Genomic DNA, 6,081 nt, shown 5'->3' with positions numbered 1-6,081 from the left:
CAGCCCTTGTTATATTTCACCCTCCGCTTTGCTTCATTATCTGGTTGTTTGTGTTCCTCAGGACAGACTCTTGGCCAATAATTGGCTCAGTCGTGGCCAGACGGCACAATGACGGCCACATTGATGCTGTAATGAACTCTAGAGCAGACGGCCAATCCAAAGGCAGGAGCTGAGTTCTCAGGCAGCTGATTGGCTGGCTCAGGGTCACTGTGGTCTCCAGGTAGCAACTGAATGTGGGAGAGTATTTGGCTGTTTTGTGGAGGGTGGAGTCAGAGAGAGTGAAGGATGGACAACTAATTCAGCAGGCTTCATTAAGTCTTGAACCAAACAACCAAAAAAATATAAAACTGAGTCTCTCAACAATAGTTCTGGCCTCTCTTCCTCTCTCTTAGCTAATTTCAGTGTCAATTTTTTAAAGTGCTTTTAATGTTTCACACAATATAGACAAATTCTTTAGTTTCTCTGTACAGAGGATAGATGAAGGAGGCCAAAGAGGATGGATATGAAACACAGCTATGGAAAATAGAGAGAGAGAATGTGTTATAAAGGTGGGTTTGAAGTGAGTCATGCTAAAAGTGTTTCTGAACTCTCACTGCTGGAGCTTTGGGTGTTTTAAAGGTCTGATGGTTTTTTTCTCATTAACATGTCTAAAGTGATTCTGGCAGAAAAATAACTATGTTCAAAGGAAACTCTTTTAATTTATTTTATTATTATTATTATTTAGTCTTGTAGATTTGGACTTCTTATAATTTTCTTGTTTTACACATAGAATTTATATACAACTTTTTATTTTATTTTTAGTTTAGTTTATTTTTGTAGATTTGGACTCATTATAGTTTTCTTTTTTCCATGATTAATTTAAATGAAACTTATTTTACATTATTTTTTTTGTAGATTTTGACTTCTTATAGTTTTATTTTTTCCTGTTTAATTCAAATGAAACTCTTTTATTTTTATTTTATTTTAATATTTTATTTTACATTATTTTCTTGTAGATTTGACTCCTTATAGTTTTCATTTTTCCATGATTAATCCAAATTAAACTCTTTTATTTATTTATTTTTTACATCATTTTTTGTAGATTTAGACTACTTATAGTTTTCTTTTTTTCATGATTAATTCAAATGAAACACTTTTATTTTTTATTTTATTTTGTTATTTTATTTTATTTTACATTATTTTTATGTAGATTTTGACTCCTTACGGTTTTCTTTTTTTCATGATTAATTCAAATGAAACTCTTTAAATTAATTTAATTAAATTTTTTTATTTTACATTATTGTTTGTAGATTTTGACTACTTATAGTTTTCTTTTTTTCCATGATTAATTCAAATGAAACTTATTTTACATTATTTTTTTGTAGATTTGGACTTCTTATAGTTTTATTTCTTTCATGATTAATTCAAATCAAAATCTTTTATTTTTATTTTACATTATTTTCTTGTAGATTTTGACTCCTTATAGTTTTCATTTTTCCATGATTACTTCAAATGAAACTCTTTTATTTTATTTATTTTTTTATTTTACATCATTTTTTTTGTAATGAAACTCTTTTATTTTTATTTTATTTTGTTATTTTATTTTATTTTACATTATTTTTATGTAGATTTTGACTCCTTATAGTTTCTTTTTTTCCATGATTAATTCAAATGAAACTCTTTAATTTTATTTATTTTTATTTTATTGTAGATTTAGATAGTTTGCTTGTTTTGTTACTTGTAGATTTGGATAGTTTACTTGTTTTGCATGATTATTTAAATGCAACTCTTTTATTTTTATTTTATTTTATTATTTTATTTTATTTTACATTATTTTTTTATAGATTTTGACTCCTTATAGTTTTCTTTTCTCCATGATTAATTCAAATGAAATACTTTTATTTTATTTTATTTTATTATTTTATTGTAGATTTGGACTCCTTATAGTTTACTTGTTTTGATTAATTACATGATTAATTCAAATTAAATACTTTTATTTTATTTTATTATTTTATTTTATTTTACATTATTTTTTGTAGATTTTGACTCCTTATAGTTTTCTTTTTTTTTGATTAATTCAAATTAAATTATTTTATTTATTTTATTCATTTTATTTATTTTTTTATTTTATTTTATTTTTGGACTCTTTGTAGTTTTCTTGTTTTCCATGATTAATTCAAATTAAACTCTTTTCTTTTCTTTTTCTTTTTTTTTTTGTAGATATGGACTCCTTATAGTTTTTTTTTGTTTTCCATGATTAATTCAAATTAAACTCTTTTATTTTATTTTATTTTATTTTATTTTATTTTATTTTATTTTATTTTATTTTATTTTATTTTATTTTATTTTATTTATTTTATTTTATTTTATTTTATTTTATTTTATTTATTTATTTTTTATTTATTTTTATTTTATTTTGTAGATTTGCACTTCTTATAGTTTTCTTGTTTTCTATGTTGAATTCAAAAGAAACTCTTTTATTTTATTTTATTATGTATTTAATTTAATTTTAATTTATTTAATTTTTTAATTTTTCACTGCTGGAGCTTTGACCTCTTTTAAAGGTCTGATGTTTTTTTTTTTTTTCATTACAGTTTTTCTCAATTGCTAAAACACTATAACCAGTCTTTTGAACTAAAATTTCAAAACTATAACGCCATTTTTGAAAAAGCACACCCATTTCCCTAAACTATAAACACTATTCCCTGCTTTGACACATGAGTTATATTTGGTGAACTGTTACTTCAAAACTCTACACACAAATCCCTACATTTCTCAGTGCTTACACCATGAGGTCATTTAGAAAGCACAAGCATTCAATATTGTTCACTCAAGTCTGCGAAGTTTGAGCTCAATTAGCACACAATTACCCAACTGGAAACACCAGGAGTCAAAATTTAGCACACACCAGTCAGAACCTTCGATGGAGATAAAAGGATAAAAGTTTTTCTCAGTCACTTTGGTGCATTTCTCAGATCAGAAATGAAATATACATTTGTGCAGTTTCAGTTGCTATTGTCATGTTGCTCAAAATGTATTATATACTGTAGTTCTCTGTGCAATAGTCTTACCCCTCAAAACATCAAGTCATTAGCTCATCGTATAAATCATTACCTAAATGCAAAATTTTTGATCTAGTTGTCCTAAACTGTCAATCATATATTCTACACATTTCTATTAGACTTTTTGTAAATTTGCCATGAATTATTCAAGTGAATCTTGACTTTCACTAATGAAGATAATATAGATCAACCAATGATAAAGCAGTTCTCTGAAATAGATCAAAGGTACATCTCATGAACCTTCCATTGGAAAGCATATATAGACAGAGGACAACACAGGAGTTACAAATTCTGACAGTGGACTTTCTTATTTTTATTTTCACCTTTGTGCCCATATTTCTTTTTTTTCTGTTTCACAATGACGTTGTGTGCTTTTATTTTATTTTTTTATTTTTTGTCAGACCACTAGTACAAGTGTAACTGTGAATCCTATCCAGTCTTTTTCAATCAATATCCCACATACAGTAATGTGTAATTTTGAAGAGGAAGAGTAGGAGGTGAAAGAGGAAGAGGAGGAGGAGAAGGAGGACGATGACGACAACAACATGGAAGAGACAGAGGAAGGGCAAGGGCAAGAAGACAAGCAGTCTCATATATTTTAGTTGATGAGTGCCAGGGTTGGATCAGGCATGCAAGAGGATTTGACCCCTGCTGCCTGGCCAGGGCTAATTTAGCCTGTGATGCTGAAGAGGTTCTTTGGCCTGTCCCAGACCAAAGACAGGATGCTGGGCCGAATAATTATTTTGTTGTTTTTTGCTGTTTTGTACTGTACTCTACAGTACATTAAATTAAGGAATAAAACACTTGCAAAGGAATAGATTTGTTGTGTTCATCATGTGAAAAGTTTTTATTTGTATTGTTTTTGTAGTATTGTTTTGAATTTATCTCATCAGTGTGTAAAACTGTGTTGTAGTGTGTTTGTTTTTGAGGATTTGTGTGTCATGTCTGAAAGCAAAGTTTGATTTTTCAGCAAGATTGAATTGTTTTGAGTGGAGAGCTTCATTTTGACCTCAATATAGGAAGTTTGGGGAAATGAGTTAGGAGTTGTGGATTTGTGTTTAGAGTTTCGCAAATAAGAGGCATAATTTCAAGAAATGTGTTTAAGCAATTGAGAAAAACTGTAACATGATTCTGGCATGTATGTTGATAAAATATACTTCGATGCATTAAGCCAGATATATTTGAAAATGGCATTTTCATTTTGAAACCCTCCATCCACACTAGCATTTCCCTCCCAAGTTTTTCCAAGCATTGCCCTTGAAACGAAAGGCAACAGACATGAAAATGAATCTCTCACAGCATTGTTTTAATTTGTGTAAAAGGAAATAGAAGTCAGTTATCTACCCTGACTAGTTTTTTATTAGTAAATAATTAAAGTCTTGATGCCTTGATCTTCTCTATAAATCCTGTGTGAAAGATGAAGAAGATGATGATAACAGACAGTTTTGATTACGGCTGATCTGAACAAAACAAACTGACCTCAATCAGTCCTGCTGCTCTTTGGAGAGAAAGAGAACATCTCTCCCATTAGTTAGATGTCCTCATTGTTGACCTTCCTTTCTTTTTTACAGGAAATAAATGTCAGACAGACTTGATTTTGTCCATGGGGAACTGATGGACGCATTGGTAGTTCATGTTGACTGAAATGAAAATACTCTACTAAACAGGACAAGTCTGTAGAGCTTGAGGTCAGTATTTTCTTTGAAGTGAAACGTTTATTTTAGCAAAATAAGAGGGATCATACAAAATGCATGTTATTTTTTATTTAGTACTGACCTGAATAAGGTATTTCACATAAAATACATTTACATGTAGTCCACAAGAGAAAATAACAGTTGAATTTATAAAAATGGCTCTGTTCAAAAGTTTACATACACTTGATTGTTAATACTGTGTTGTTACCTGAATGATCCACAGCAGTTTTTTTTAAGTGATAGTTGTTCATCAGTCCCTTGTTTGTCCTGAACTGTTAAACTGCCCACTGTTCTCCAGAAAAATCCTTCAGGTCCCACATATTATTTAGATTTTTCAGCATTTTTGTGTATTTGGACCCTTTTCAACTATGACTGTATGATTTTGAAAGCCATCTGTTCATACTGAGGACAACTGAGGGACTCATATGCAACTATTAGAGGGTTCAAATGCTCACTGATGCAAAAATGCATTAAGAGCCTGGGGGTGAAAACTTTTGAACAGAATAAAGATGTGTACATTTTTCTTATTTTGCCTAAATATATATTTTCATTTTGTACTGCCCATCAGAACCTACAGAAGATGTTTCCCAGAAGACAAAACAAGGTAAATTTACCCAGAGCCAAAGTCCAGTAATTTTAAACTGAAAATTTTGCCTTGGTGAGCAGAATCTTATTGGCTCCATCTTTTGAATGGTAGAGTATATTGAACAGAACTCTATTTTCTTTTTAATCTTATGGGTTAGTGTTTAAAGGAACCGTATGTAGGATTGTGGCCAAAACTGGTATGGAGAAGCCCCTGTCTGCAGCCTGCAGATCGAGGCGGGGCTGAATCTGGGGCGGGGCTGCACGTGTCGCCCCGCCCACATGCCTTCTTATTGGTTGTAGATAAATTAATAATGTCGAGATAACGTAACTCCCACAATTCATCTCATTGGTGGCAAAGTAATGACGTTGAAAACATGGAGTTAAGGGAAATGAAATAGCAGATAGGAAAATAGCAAAGGAAGTTACTAAAAATAATCAAATTGATTTTACAGTTAGTATTAGTAGAACAGAAATTAAGAGTAGGCCTATTATTAAAAATAAATTAAAGAAACAATGGCAACAACAATGGGAAGAAAATAGGAAAGGACGATGGTTTCATAAGATTCAAAGGAGAGTGAGAGAAATAAGGTGTACAGGGAGGAATAGGCGAGAAGAGACAATAATATCAAGGCTTCGGTTTGGACACACGGGATTAAATGGAACATTACTGAAAATAGGTAAACATGGCACAGGGAAATGTGAATATTGCCGGCATGAAGAAACAGTGGAACACGTCATATTAGAGTGCAGGAAATATGAAA

This window comes from Garra rufa, chromosome 16, assembly GCF_049309525.1.
Source record: "Garra rufa chromosome 16, GarRuf1.0, whole genome shotgun sequence".
NCBI classification, from domain to species: domain Eukaryota; kingdom Metazoa; phylum Chordata; class Actinopteri; order Cypriniformes; family Cyprinidae; genus Garra; species Garra rufa.
The sequence above is the reverse complement of the archived record's forward strand: the minus strand, read 5'-3'. Positions refer to the sequence as shown.